Source organism: Columba livia, chromosome 1, assembly GCF_036013475.1.
Source record: "Columba livia isolate bColLiv1 breed racing homer chromosome 1, bColLiv1.pat.W.v2, whole genome shotgun sequence".
NCBI classification, from domain to species: Eukaryota; Metazoa; Chordata; class Aves; order Columbiformes; family Columbidae; genus Columba; species Columba livia.
In genome coordinates, this window is record NC_088602.1 from 164,055,224 (window position 1) to 164,071,080 (window position 15,857).

Here is a 15,857-nt window from a genome sequence, read left to right on the forward strand (position 1 = left end):
TCACACCATGAACTAAGCTTGCAAAAGGCAGCTTTGATTTTTAAGTCTAACCTCCAAAACCCTGTTTCTGTATGTCATATAATAGGATTTTCTATTGGCAGGCAGAATTAAGTATGCATCTTGTCTCCAGGGCCTTTCTATCTTTAATTAGTTTCATATCAATGAAGAGTAGGGCCGGGGTACTGTGAAAATATGTAGAAGTATAAAGATGGCTGCAAAGCTCAGAAAGATTAGCCTCCATTAGGGAAAAACAGTTTATTACAGGTTGCACCTTGTACATGGACCAGTTTCTGCAAAGTTACATAGTACTATGTAAGATATGACAATGGTGGCTCAGACATTAAGCACAAGAACCGTTCACTTTATGTACCCTGTATTAGGCATAGCATGGTTCAGCAAATGACTGAAAAATATGAATAATCTAAAGTTCTCCACTTTTACCTGCATGCAGCCTTCTCAGAGTAACTGTTTCTTTTCTGAGTCATCTTCTGTATGGATTAATAGTAGAGTTTTCCATATTCCTTGCAAACTACTCCAAATATTGTCTTTACTTAAACAAGCAGACTAATCCAATTCCTATTCAAGTGCTTTTTCATTCTGAAAGATGCTAAGATATGGTCCTGCAATTGCTCCCTGTGTTGGGCGTCTGGTTTTGCCAGTCGATTCAAGCAAGCTGTCAAACACTAGCTCTGAAACAAATCAAACGAGAGAGAGGGAAAAATAAACAGATAGGCTTTACCTTGCCAATGTCATTCTTGTAAATCATCCAAAAGTTACCTTTATTCTAGATGGGTACTTCCCTTAAATTTAAGAATTTGCTTATGTAAATTCTGTATTTAGTTGGAGGCCTGCTGTGATTTCTGTGGCAGGCCAACCACTCCTTGCCATTACAATTCAGTGTTCTTTTTTATATCTGTTCCAGCAAAAGTCTTACAGCCACAATGACAGTTGTAATTGCACAACAAGACATTTCAGTAACTGAGCCACAGTCTGAATAGAGGCCAGCTGATCTCCTAGCTTCTTTTCCAAAGGCTGCATTGCTCTTATTCAAACAGCCTCTCTCTGCAGGTTATCTGGTGTTGATTTATAATTTACCCCACTAGACACCATTCCCTTAAGTATTATTTCCCAATCAGATAATTACTCCATTCAGCTCCTCTGAAATATTCTTTGCTGCTTTGAAATAGGAGAGGCTGGGGTGCCGAGCACGTAGTCTTTAAACTCTGTTCATGCAGCTGAGAGAAATGACTCACAGTGCCAGTGTGTATTTACTCATTAGGTCTGTTGTGCTAGTAGATGCTCTGGGGGAGCTGATGGCGACCAAATATTTCCTTTTTATCAGTGCAGCTTTTTCTCTCTCATCTTGATACAGAGCAGCTTTGGTTGTCATTGGTATGTGCTGCAATCTTATCAGATCTGCCTTCTCTTTCTTTCCTCCTTTACTCATGAAAAGTTACTCTACTGACTTTCTCAAAGTACATTATCAGTGCTATTTCACAACCCCATCACTTTAATTGCCAAATGCATACAAAACATTTTGGTCTTGAAGGAGATAAAAAATATTCAGAGGTGAAGTGAATAACACCCACACATTTTTAAAGATCTTACTGCACAGAGAGTCATCATTTTGTCCTTTGATATGGCTTTTAATATTAATTCCGGTCCTGATCTCTCAAAATATTTGCTGACTAAAATCCACAAACCTCAGAATAATTGGAAAATTTAACTTTTCTAATCACGCTTTTATGGATGTGTGGAGCTGAAAAACTTCACTCCATCTTTTACCCCTTTTTGTCTTCATCTCACAGCAACAAGCAGAAAAACTTCCCAGTGAGAAAGTCAGTGACTGATTTTGTGATAGGCTCCATATTCACCAAAATACTCTGCTTTCACTGGGGACCCAAAGCAAACATGGTCTGGCATTAGGGGCCTGACATAGGACTCCACATGGAGAGTCTGTGGTGCTCCATACAATGTTGCAAATGTTAGGCTGTTCTTATGCTGCTTCTCTCAGAAATTGCTAGTGTGTGTATTCAGTTCATCAAACTCTAAGACATGATTAGGTCAAATGAGCTCTCTCATGAGTAATAACACGTGAGTTAATAGCCAGTGACTAACAACTGATCATAAATGATTTTATTTTTTCCAGGTTAGGTGGAGGATGGTTTTCAAGAGCAAAGGAACACTGTAAGAACCTCAGCAACAGTGTGTCCCATTTAGATAGTGAGTTTAAATAGCAAGGTTGTCTGGGTAAGGAGAGAATTGATGGAATGATAGAGTACTACCCAATTACATCAGAAAACTGTCTGGTGTTAAGATTTCAGTACGTCATATAAGCAAGAAGTTCAGTTACACCAAACTGAAGAGTTGTTAACATGAGGAAGGATTGAATTTTCCATTTCATGAAACTATATCTATGTTTTTAAACAGAAATTCAAAATATCTAGTTTTATGGCAAGCAATATAGTCTACAACAAACTGTTCAAAAGTCAATCAGCACCTGGTTGATTTTTTCTTCTAGAGCAGGAGAAAAATGCTACAGGATATAATTTATTTTTAATGACCAGTTTTTAATTTTCTTTCTATGTCTTTTCATCAGGATAGATCTGGTATAAGTGTAGGGGAGCTCTTTCATGTTCTTCTTTACTTCTTTTAAATTATCCCAGTGTTCCACAGTGCTTAATCTAGAGAAGCCTCTGGCGTTTATGCAACCAAACCATGTTTCCTCCTTCTGTGGCTCAATCATTACATACTGATTGAAATACATAGAAGAAAGTCTGTCTGCACAAAGGAAATGTCCACAGTTTTCAAACGTCTTTTTTTCTTCTCCACTCTGCCCCATGCCAATATTATGAAGAATATGAATGATGATTTTCAGTTTAACTACCTGGCTTCATACTCGGCATCAGATACAGAACACAGCTCTTGTGATACACATCAGGGAGATATGCAGACATCAGCATCACAAGTTGCTCGATGATCATTTTTCAATAAACGCTTTTTAGGGTTCTTAGACGACAAATTCACCTGGGTATGTAAGCAAAGCTGTGGTTGTGATTTTCTGTGATTGTGTTTCTGGACTCTATGGTATAGGCACTAACTCATGATAAAGACAACAGCACTGTTGCACATAGACTGTCTTAAAACCTTCATTCATAGATAACATCGGCTTGAACTGAGACAGTAGAACAGAGGAGCTGTGAGACCTCAAAATCTCATTAACCAAAAGTTTGGAATAGTATTTTTCTCTCAGTGGAGATCCCTTAACAAAAAATGCTCGACCCCCATTACCACATATTCGTTGAAAGACATTTACTCTAATAAGCTTGTTCAGCTTCTTTTAGCAACTCATTATAACAATCACTTTCACAGCAACACAGAAAAGAGGGCTGCAATGGACTTTGAGGATATGTCTTCAGTGCTGAGTAACAGAGAGCCAGGGAGGAAGCTTGAACACTGGAGCTCTGATTGTCCACACTGTTTTATTGTTCACTCTCTGCAGTTAGTTTTCTTCAAGACAAATATGCTATAGAAGGAGCAGGACATGAGCCAGTCCATGTGATTTAATCTCAGGACCAGGAATCAGCCCTGAGGCAAATTAGGCATAGCCCAAAAGGTTATAGAGCCATCTTTTATTCTCAAAATAGAAAATATCTTCATGCAGTAATTTGTTCTGTTTCTATATGAACCAAATATAATCAATGAGCTTTGTGGGCTGAACATTCCAGGGCTGTGCTCTGCTCAACAACTTTCACTATTTCTGAATTTTGCTCTGCTCCCACTGACATTAACAACTCCTCATTGTCACAAACCAGCATAAACAACTTGCTGTCACCCCTCAAAACTCTCAAGTTATAGTATTCCAGTAAATCCACACTAAATTATTCCTTTGCACTGTATACAGTTTTTATATGCTGAGAATAACAGATGCACCTTCTCAAGACTTAGGGAAGAAAACCCTATCAAGGTAGCTCTAGTTGTAAGGAGCTGTTATGACAGCTCCCTTCATAGACAGCAATCTATGTATCTCCACCAGAATGATTAGGAAAATAATTCAATACAGTCATTTCAAAATTCTTCCTGGGTTGTGATCCTTGGAAACCCCGTGGGAATGTAGGAGATAACTCCAGGACAGAACCCTTCCAACATTTTTGTAGCCTATGAAGTACAGCAGAATAAGTTTGGCTTAGACAATATGTGGAATTGGTACTGTAGGGCATCAATGGCACTAATATCTCAGTTAGACCACAGTACCACTCAACATCTTCAGTCAGGCTTTATGAAATTAAATGAGGGCAGAACTTGGCCTTGTAATTCTATCCCCTAAGCAGAAGGAGAAGCTCCAATTACAACCTATTAGTATTGCTACCCTCATTCAATACATCCAGCCACTAAGGGACAAAGCAAATACAATTAATTGCTAAGGTAATACGCATGCCTTCATATAACAACTCACAGAAGCAAAAATTTTGAACTTTGAAATGGTGCATTTTTTACTTATCCCACTGCTTGAGATCTACTCAAGCAGGGGAAAACTCTGGAAAAGTCCAAATCTTGATAGTAATTGATTTTATTTTCCTGAAAGTAGTGGGGGTACTTTGTGGGTTCTGGACCTGACTTTCAGAAGTGCTAGGTGATTATAGCTCCTATTCTATTCAGTGTAAGTCCTTGCTGCTCAGCTTACAATGAAAGTAGGTCTTCAGGAAAGTTTGTGCTGAATCAGGCTTCTGAAAACTTGGGCAGCCATTTTGTTATAAAGAAAAGGACATAGGAAATTGTCTGTGTATGCACAGGTAGACATGGATTTTTCACTTCAGTTTTGCTGGCTTTTCTTCTATCCTATATAACTTAATTTTTCTAACACAAATAACTTACAGGGATAAAACAAGAGGATAAAGCACATGAAACAGGATAACTTTTGGACTAAAATAAATGTGCCCAGTGAATGGAGGGAAAGTTTCACTTCTGCTCACAGCAGACAAAAGTTCCCAGAGCAAGCAAGATCTCTATATAGGAATTGTACCTGCAGATCAAGTTCCGAGTCCTTTCTGTTTCTCAGGCCTGTGAAATAATGAGAGGAAGAGCAGAGGTAAAACTCAGGAGTGGAGAGTGACTAAGTCCCCTGTCCCCAGCACTGTCATAGCATCAGTTCCAGACTCCAGAATACATTGTTATTTTTACCAGGTTTGTAGTATAAGTACCAAAAAACACCTTCCTGTGAGACAGTCCCTCCTCCTCTATATTTATGCACAGAAGTCTTGTGGATGTCCCAGAATGCTTCTCAGCTGGTTGTGCAACACTCAAAGCCCCTGTTGTTACAAAAGAGAGTCTTTCAGTTCCTCTCAGCAGACTGCTACACTATGGGCCTTCAAATCAAGAACAGACTTGTCCTGGGTTCCTCTTGTTGTTTTTAATGTGCCTTTTCCCTAGAGACACTTCCCCTCCCCACGTTCAAATTTCATTTCCTCTTTTGCCAGTGTTAAAGTTATGCATTAGATATTGGGCACAGCTGTGATATGTATTTCCTCCCTCCTAACTTCAGCCTGTCTTTTGTTCCTAAATGAAAGCAGACTTCAGAATACCTGCCCCGTGTGGCCAGCCTCTCCATGCTACACCTGTTTACACCTCACCCAGATCACAGGGAGCCATGAGCAAAACTTCTCCAAAAATGCCAATGTGTAATTTAGACTGCCATTAATAAATTACCTGAGAAAGTATGGCACTGCTAGAGGGTTCCTGCTCATGTAACGGAAAAAAGCGTACCTGCCATGCAAGTACATTGGAATGGAGTGCTAGTACTCACAATATTTTTCTTTTAGATCATGTATTTCTGTTTTGCAAACTCTTCTGAAGAGTATTCTGACCTTCTAATTTTTTGTTCTTTTTTAGCTTGCACAACATGGACAACATGATGTCCTAATTGTCTTTTTCAAGTCTCCCATCTCTAACAACAGGCAATCACCATTTACAGAACACTTTGTTTAAGAAGTTGTTCCTCTCTTCTTTCTCCAACTGTAGGAGACTGAAGAAAAAAAAAAAGAGTAGGAGTTGTTGGAGGCAAAGTTAGGCTCAGATGAGAAGGGCCTGAGGCAATAGCAGCAGCCACCGTATCATATCTCACCATGATGCCATTGCCAGTCTGACACATATGACACCATCACATTTACCATAACCGAACAGTCAGGATTGTTACAGAGATCTGCTGAAAATACTTTGTCAATACCTAAATTTCAAGATATCTTACCCATAAGATTTTTTTTTCTTATCTCCTTATCAGCTTGCAGAAAAACACCCATACATGATTGGGCTTGGTAGACTCTGCAAATGTGTTTATGTCTTTCCTGTGGTTATTATGGTGTTTTGCTTTGAAAATGTGATCTGCATGTGATGGCAGAGGGGTGGATGTGGTCTACGTTGACTTCAGTAAAGCTTTTGACACAGTCTCCCACAGCATCCTTACAGCTAAACTGAGGGAGTGCGGTATGCACGATCAGGTAGTGAGGTGGACTGTGAACTGGCTGAAGGGAAGAAGCCAGAGAGTCGTGGTCAGTGGGGCAGAGTCTAGTTGGAGGCTGGTATCTAGTGAAGTGCCTCAAGGGTCAGTACTGGGGCCGGTATTATTCAATATATTCATCAATGATTTGGACAAGGGAACAGAGTGTACTATCAGCAAGTTTGCTGATGACACCAAGCTGGGAGGAGTGGCTGACATGCCAGAAGGCTGCGCTGCCATCCAGCAAAACCTGAACAGGCTGGAGAGTTGGACGGGGAAAAAATTAATGAAATATAATGAGGGAAAGTGTAGAGTCTTGCATCTGGGTAGGAACAACCCCAGGGTCCAGCATAAGTTGGGGAATGACCTATTAGAGAGCAGCGTAGGAGAAAGGGACCTGGGGGTCCTGGTGGACAGCAGGATGATCATGAGCCAGCACTGTGCCCTTGTGGGCAAGAAGACCAATGGCATCCTGGGGTGTATTAGAAGGGGAGTGGTTAGTAGGTCGAGAGAGGTTCTCCTTCTCCTCTGCTCTGGTGAGACCACATCTGGAATATTGTGTCCAGTTCTGGGCCCCTCAGTTCAAGGAGGACAGGGAACTGCTGGAGAGATTCCAGCGCAGAGCCACAAAGATGATTAAGGGAGTGGAGCATCTCCCATATGAGGAAAGCCTGAGGGAGATGGGTCTCTTTAGCTTGGAGAAATGGAGACTGAGGAGTGGCCTCATTAATGTTTACAAATATATAAAGGGTGAGTGTCACGAGGATGGAACCAGGCTCTTCTCGGTGACAACCAAAGGTAGGACAAGGGGTGATGAGTTCAAACTGGAACACAAGAGGTCCCACTTAAATTTTAGAAGAAACTTCTTCTCAGTAAGGGTATCAGAACACTGGAACAGGCTGCCCAGGGAGGTTGTGGAGTCTCTTACTCTGGAGACATTCAAAACCCACCTGGACACCTTCCTGTGTAACCTCATCTAGGCGTTCCTGCTCTGGCAGGGGGATTGGACTAGATGATCTTTCGAGGTCCCTCCCAGTCCCTAACATTCTGTGATTCTGTGATTGTTATCGACACTTAGTCTTCACTTTTGAGGAGGTTCCCACCACCCTGACTTGTGTGGAGCAGGGAACCACCAAGTTGTCCGTTGGCAGTATATAAAAAACAAGCATTTATAACATGAATTGACAAAACTGTCAATGTGTAAGAGGAAGAGAGTAGGCCCCACTTTCCAGCTGGGGACTTGAGGTGTGAGAAACTGACTTAGCCAAAGTGGAGTGGAAGCCTGGCTATATTTTCCTTTAACACTAAGATGAACACAATTATTTCATTACAACTGAATAGATAGGCGATATTCATTTGGCATATGCCTTATATTCTATTGAGGAGGTAGAGGGCATAAAGATGCCTTGGGCACTCTATCGCCAAAATCCAAATTTCTGGAGGTTAATACTGCAGTAGACTGATTTCACCAAAATTAAGGGTCCTCAGTGAGGGCACGTGTCCACTCATGCTGCTGGAGCCAGGCCTCAGGGGGACAGCTTAGTCACAGCTCAACGGGAAACCAGGGTCAGCAGGCAATGAGTTTGCAGCACTGCACGGGGATGTGGTAAATGATCTGCAGTAGCTGAAAACTGGAAAGTGGAGAAAAATAGTATAAATACTAGCTTTTCAGAGAAGAAGTACTTTAAGGTGGAGTTTTTCAAGAGGAGAAAATTCAGATTTTGGTTTTCAACTTCTCATGTACCTAGGAGCAGATGAGCAGCACAGCTGGCTAGACGGTTTTTGTCAATGTTTATAAGGTAATAAAAATTCATTGGGTGTGTTTGATCTTTCCTGTTAATGTCATGGTGTTTGTATTGGAGATATCCAAATCTTGCAAGTCTGGAGCCAAATATTATCTGTATGAAATCTTTGTCTCAGAACTACATCCTCCCTTGTAACATCATTCACATGTAGTTGTTCTCTTGCCAAATTCTTCAAAACTCCAAGTAACATCCCTTTCACTGACTCTCAGCCAAATCAAGTAACTGAAAGTTTGCTGTGTTTCTTGGATTCAGGTTATAAACTGCCATACAATGCTACTGATTACATTTACTTCAGTTGTCCCACTTCCTCTTATGCTTCCATATGGGCCAAACTTCCCTTCCTTCTCTGCTGCCCTCCCTTTCTCCTCTGGGTGAATAACAGCACATGTCTCAGCAAAACACAAAACCACCTGTTTTTAAGGGTGGCTTGTTACACTTCCTCCCCCAGCTTCCATGTCCCAAAGCCCACATGTTCTATGGGTTGTAAGGTAAAATCTGCTATTGATTTTAAATGGCTAGTCAAGGACCTGGGCTGGCTTTTTTCCAATGGGAGGGATGGAGATTCATTATGGGTGAGGTGACTGGCATAAAAACAAATGCTTAGCCTCCAAAAAAAGGTCAAAATTGACCAGTACAGGAACTGGAGGGAAATGGAGAATAAATCAAAAGCCACTGCAGTGAATTACAAGTTTTCCATTGACTAATAAGCACTCAGTCAAGCCTTAAGAGTACAGAACATGTTCCATTTTTAGAAAAGAAAAAGTAAAGCTGGCTTAATGTGACTCATCAGGTAGGAAGTCTCCAGATCTAAAAGAGTAATCAAACAGTCTTATTTTTTTTCTGGGATGGATACTAGAGCAGTGATAGCCTGTCAGAGCAGGGTTTGTTCAGGAGATAAGGTCACCAGTGACCAGTACTGTTTACTCAGGTGGATGAGGGTTGTGCTGTCACTATGTTAAGACTGACTGCAAAATATCATGACTCTCAGCAGTGTGTTCTAAGAAAGTTCCATTTCTAGGACCTTCTCATAGAAAACTATCAGTGACAGGGACCTCTACAAAAAGATCAATTAAGGAGAGACCTCTTCCTGCACATTGCTTAAGACAGAAGCAAGTACGAAAGCTGCAGATGAGGAGGTAAAGAGAGGAAGGAACCAGTCTTGAAGCATTACAGCAAAAATCTCTGTCATAGAAAGGTCCAGCTAAGCAGTTTGTCTCTGCAGATATGCCTGAAATAACCATAAGTGCTAGCATCATCACAGTTCCCTTTGCTTTTAAATAGTGTGAAATAAAGCTGTATTTTTTTTCCTCTGGAAATACTGATGCTATAGATTTGCAAACCAATATGGGCATTGTAGTGTTGACAAAGGCAAAAAACAGACACTCAAGAATATTGGCTCCAGAAAAAAGGAAAACACATTTTCAGAAATCTCTTCAATTAGAAGGTAGAATTTTGGATTAGATATGCTAAGGCATAGACTGAATGTGCTAAGACTGTAAACGTCTCTGCACTTTAAGTCTCTAAAAACCCATGCATACTTTACATGCAGAACACATCACCAGTATTAGGTCTATAAGCTCTCATTTTTGGAACAGAGATAATCACAGAATCACAGAATGCCCGGGGTTGGAAGTGACATCAGGAGATCACCTAGTCCAGGTCCACCTAGAGCAGATCTCACAGGAATGCATCCAAGCAGGTTTTGAATGTCTTCAGAGAAGGAGACTCCACAATCTCTCTGGGCAGCCTGCTCCAGTGCTCTATCACCCTCAAAGTAAATAAATTTTCCTCATATTCAGATGGAAACTCCTATGTTTTAGTCTGTGCCCATTGCCCCTCATCCTATCATTGGGCACCACTGAAAAGAATCTGGTCCCATCTTCTTGACACCCACCCTTGAGATATTTATAAACATTGATGAGATCTCTCAGCCTTTTCTTCTCCAGGCTGAACAGAACCAGCTCTCTCAGTCTCTCCTCATAAGAAAGATGCTCCAGACCCCTCATCATCTTTGTATCTCTCTGCTGGGGTCTCTCCAGTGATTCCTCATCCTTCTTAAACTGGGGAGCCCAGAACTCAACACAGTACTCCAGAACTGTTAGGATGTGATGGGACAACGAAGATGATTAAGGGAGTGGAGCACTTCCCTTATGAAGACAGGCTGAGGGAGCTGGGTCTCTTTAGTTTGGAGAAGAGGAGACTAAGGGGGGACCTCATTAATGTTTATAAATATATAAAGGGTGAGTGCCATGAGGATGGAGCCAGGCTCTTCTCGGTGGCAAAAAATGATAGGACAAGGGGTAATGGGATCAAGCTGGAACACAAGAGGTTCCGCTTAAATTTGAGAAAAAACTTCTTCTCAGTAAGGGTGACAGAGCACTGGAACAGGCTGCCCAGGGAGGTTGTGGAGTCTCCTTCTCTGGAGACATTCAAAACCAGCCTGGACATGTTCCTGTGCGACCTCACCTAGGTGTTCCTGCTCCAGCAGGGGGATTGGACTAGATGATCTTTTGAGGTCACTTCCAATCCCAAACATACTGTGATACTGTAATATTTCAGTCATACTTTACTGTGGTGTAAATGACTGTAAGAGGACTAAAATGGTGGCAAGCATGGCTGAGGTAAGATAAACCTGAACAGATATATGAAAAAGCTATCTGTATAGGGAATTAGTATTGAGTTTAATCTTAGCTGAATGTTTTATCATCCACACTCTAACCTTCATAAGTACGCACATATAGGACATAGCCTATAAAAATGCAGATATTAATAACATCTATGGTTTTCTAGAAATTTTAGATGTATCTTGAAAGATTCAACTTCAAACATGCTAAACCCAAACTCTTAAAATTCTTTTTGATCCAACCATACCCATAGACTGCTACAGAGCTGTTAGACCTATATTAGCCTGATGACTTTCATACTTCAAAAATGTAAATATTTTATGAGAAATGTGTGCTCAGTTTGCTAATATCTAGAAAAAAACAAGCAGACAAAAGAGCAAGTGATATCACATAACGTACCACGAATCATTCCTTCAATGACTATTAGTTGTTTTTTTCCTGTTTGCCAGTCATTCAGGAACACTCCCTGTCTGTCTGCAATTCTGGGGGTTCACTGCGTGATTTAGATAGACACATCCTGCTCTGCAGATAGTCTGCCAGGAGAACACTTCAGCATTATTCACTGCGTATTGTTAGTGGTAAGGAACATTTCATTGAGACTATACAATTTTGTTTGTACTATCTGGTTGTGCAACAGCAATGTTGAAGTAATGAATGATGAACATACTTCTCAGATGAAGTTTCAGATGAATGACTATTCATGGTAACTACCATAAGACTTTTGTGATTTACTTATGTTTTCCATGAATATGCTTATAGTCATCCAAACAATGAATTTAATAATCAGAAGAACAAACTTGTTCTGCAGATTCCTAGAAAAAGATTCATGTCAAGAGTTCCCTGAGCTCTAAGCCCTTTTCAATATGCTGAAGTGAATTTCAGCATTTTCAAACCCTGATAAATGCTTTCCTCTTTTTTCCTTATTTTTTGTCTCCTTGCGGGGGGGGGGAAAAAAAAAAAAAGGTTGATTAAAACTACTGTTTGTTTTCATGCAGTCCACAGAAGACAGGAAGATTGTGAACAAAGAACTGGAGGACAAGAGCTCCTGAGATTTAAAGAAAGCTCCAACAACAACTGTTTCTGTGACTATTGGTCAATTATGTGTTGTGACTTGGTTTCCCTGTAAGTGTACTCAGAGTGTTTGCTTGCTTCAAGCAAATAACTGGCAAAAAAACCCCTTCTTTGATAAAGCTGGTCTTTTGCTTGTGATATATCTGTCATCTGTTTGCAGTTTACTCATGCTATTAAACTCCTGCCTTACTTTTTTCTGATTTTTTTTTTTTTTGTAACTGTGAAAGGAACACAAGACACTCTTTATAAGGCTTTGTGGTCAAAGGTGTTGTATAACCACCAGTTATGTATTATGAAATGAATGTACTCTTGTTCAAGCGGATTCAGCATGAATATCATATGACAGGACTGAGAGGAAGCTTGTTTATTCTATAGACCAAAGTAGTATTTGTCTTAATAAAATGATAACATTGTTCATATATCTGTAGAGAACTGATCTGCTATGTCTCTTGGTTAAGCTTCAAGGCCAGATTTTTCAACTCTGATTCACCTTGCCAACTATTTATTCATGTGAACAGTCCTACATAAAGTTCAGATCATATTGTGTGTGAAAGAAAAGGAACAGCTTACGTGTTAGTCTCTTTTCTGGGAAGCCCTGGGTCTAGCAATGACATTGACTGGGAATATAACTGCAATAATCTAGGCAATAATGGAACAACATTGGAAATATGGTGACATTAACCAAAAGAAAAAGCAATTAGTTTTAATTAAACTAAGATATGAGGAAGAGTAAAGACAACGGGGGTTCTTCCTGTTGAAAATAAAATGTTTCAAGGTGACCCTAGCAGAAGTTTACCTAGCAACAGCTTGAAGCAAAGGATAGATAAATTATTAAAATAATCAGCTGAATATTTAGAAAACTAGAGTAAATAAGAAAGTAACACCACAATCAGTCTGCAGTGAGAGTGAGCTATGGTGCCTTCTTCATTGTTCATGTATCTTTTCTCTATGGGTCAAGAAAAGAGCAGAAAGAAACACACCTTCATGTGTATAGGAAAATGCACTCTTTTAATGAAAGTGTTTTCTGATCTGCCAATATTGCTTGTGCAAGAAGTTCTTTGTGGAATACTGTATCCACAGTCCTTAAATGAAGGAGTTTCATTCAGCAAATATTGAACTTGATATGGGTCCATGGGTCATGACAATCACCAAGAGTTAAGAAATTGCATTTCTTATGAAGTCATGGTATACACATCACAAAGAGGTTGCATACAAGATACTCAAAATGCGTGGTTTTGCCTTCTCCTGAGAGGCCATATCCAGGCCGGTGCTTGGGCTAAGACATGAGGCCAGCATAGCCTAGCTCATGTAGCAGATCCACATTAGATCTAGTTCTGAGGATTTTTTTTCCACACACAACCTGCAAACAAACTGATCATCCTTAGCACTGTTTGTTACTGATTTCACAATAAGAACCACAGCTGCCAAGTGTTACTACCCTCAAAGCATGAAATTTAAATAAGATAGACAACAAGTATATCAAATCAGAAAGCAAAGAAATCAGGAAGAATGCTTGCATGAGCTTCAGTAGGGCCATGTTTATTTTTGGATTTTAAAGTTTGGTACCTGAAAGTCTCAACTCTGTCTCATACGCAACATATAGCTCCAGTTTCATGTTATGAAAATACCACCCTGATAGCCTGTAGGCCAGTCCCTACATTATTTTTTTTCCAACTGAAAAAAGCTCTCAAACAAAGTAATTATTTTGCTTTGCCTATATTATCCTTTGAAATTTTTTTGCATTTATTTGACTCCCACAGGAGCTCTACCAGAGCAGCCTTGTTTTATTTAGAATTACAGGTGTAGCCAAAATTTCTCTACCCTTGACATAGAGTGCTTACCAAACTGTGACTACCACAGTGATAAACATGAAATCTGCATGATTTATAATGTCACTGCAATTCATTGTTTGAGGAGTATCTGCATGTTACTGCAACCCCCTGCATGTAGCACTTAGTCCACAGAAGCAGGATTCACCCTGAGTATTTACAGCACTTCAACTGAGGCTTATGATTTTTGGTTTTGGAGGTACCAGCTTCAGCTCTCTGCAGTTTGGCCAACACGCATTCCTGTGTTGTAAATCCACCTGGCAAGTTATGACCATGCAGTGACACGGTCATGACTGTGACTATAATTCTAAGCCCGAACGCTGTTAGCAAGCTTCCTTTTCTTCACTGCTGCATTTTTAATGCTTGAGCTAACTAAGATTATTCGAATTGCTTCAACCACGTAAAATATTTATACTGCTACGGAAGTCTTAAGGTCATAAAGAGATTGCTACTAATAGAAGCAACATATTACTGGAGTCAGTGTTTGTGAGTCTTAACTTTTTCCTGCTACATGACTCACCGCACTCAGTTATTCAGAATCAAACATTTTTTTAAATTACTGACTTCCTCACTGAAAGGGCTCTTTGCTTAGGTACAATCATAGTAAAACAGACCCAAAAAAGCTGAATTGAGGGAAAGAATCAAAAAGGAACGTGTAAAAACTGATTCCTGTACTATTATTTTCAGGCATTCAGTATTGCACCATATGATCTGCCAGAGAAATCCAGGGGAAAGACAGCAAATACAAGAATCTACATTCAAAATACATGCAAGACTTGACCTGGAAACTTGGTTTCTAAAATAGCTGAGACCAGAACATCTCCACACTTACGACTGGGAGTATCTGTGCAGAAGTTGTCATTTGATCTGCTGCACTGCTTTGGAGGGAACAAAGAGGAGGTCCGCCTCCTGTAGCACACCTGCATTTGCTAGTCCTCCCCCAGCTTTTGAACTGGATCAAACCTCAGTCCCAGACTGGAACAGGCAAACAGAAACCTAGAGGTGTACAGGCTCCAGATCTGGATCTATTATTCACATTTTATACAGGTTTCTAACCCCAGGGAAGAGTAGGAGAGCAAGGGTAGCTTTGGATCTGCATAACGCTGCAGGTTAAATTATCATAACAAATCTTTCTGATGCATTTCAAGGTACTTAATCTTAGTTCCTTACTTCAACTCTCTTCCTCCAGCCCCCCAGCTCAGCAAGGGGGGGAAGGCACTGTCACCCCACACTACACCCCACGGTGCCAACCAAACAGGAGGAGGAAATACATCTTGTGATCAGAGGAGTTATGGTTCAGCAGAGTCCTAAAAGCTGTGTGTGAGTAGAAGCAGCTGCTGTGCGGGGAAGCCCAGGCAGTGAACTGCTGAGAAGCAGGATCTGCTGGCAGATCAGACGTTGCCCCAACAGGAGGTTTTGCAAGGGCAGCCAACCATCAGGTTGTAGCCGTGCCTTTATGTTTGCAAGGAGGAGGGGTGCACCCCTTGCCAAAGGTATTTTCGTGTGCCTACATGAGATATTACATCTGGACAAAACACTATTTTTTCTGCTTGCATTTCTATAGATCACTTACAGTAGTTTTGTATTCATGAGCTAGAAGGTATTTTGAAATCCTGTGCAGGACTCTAGCCTCGTGCCTGGAGGAAGACAGAGTGTGCACCTCATGGGAAAATCAGCTGCAGTAGGAAGGGTTGTACTAGAGTGAAATTTCTAGATCTAGAGCTAACAGAGAAGGAGAGAACAACTAGAAGTAATGAGGATGTCTACAGATTGTAAACTGTGCATAACTCTTGAATTGTTGCACCATGGCCCCTGTGGTAGGACTGCACTGCATGACTGGCAGTGACACTGTCCTGGTGCTGTTGGCACCATGATTTCCAATATGTGGGATAAATTAGCAAAACCTACTGCATATTCATTGCAATGTGTCCACAAAAGCACGTTGGGAAGCCTCTGTCACCTCCATCTGTGAGCACTTCCCTGTCCTTTGGATCTCTGAAATAAGCAACATGCGGCTTGCAGCTCCCATGTTCTT

The 15,857-nt window shown here is 40.7% G+C and overlaps 1 long non-coding RNA gene across 2 annotated transcripts in view; it reads right to left on the minus strand.

The window, feature by feature from the left end:
- Positions 1 to 6,945, minus strand: part of LOC135576478 (uncharacterized) — a 52,007-nt gene extending 45,062 nt beyond the window's left edge. The window contains exons 1-2 of one of the 2 annotated variants that reach the window (XR_010468243.1): positions 5,024 to 6,941; positions 442 to 689 (exon numbers count right to left, since the gene is read on the minus strand). This is a non-coding gene — a long non-coding RNA (uncharacterized LOC135576478). Of the gene's footprint in view, positions 1 to 441; positions 690 to 5,023 lie in introns of both variants that reach the window. The other variant, XR_010468241.1, reaches the window with a different exon arrangement.
- Positions 6,946 to 15,857: the final 8,912 nt, after the last annotated feature.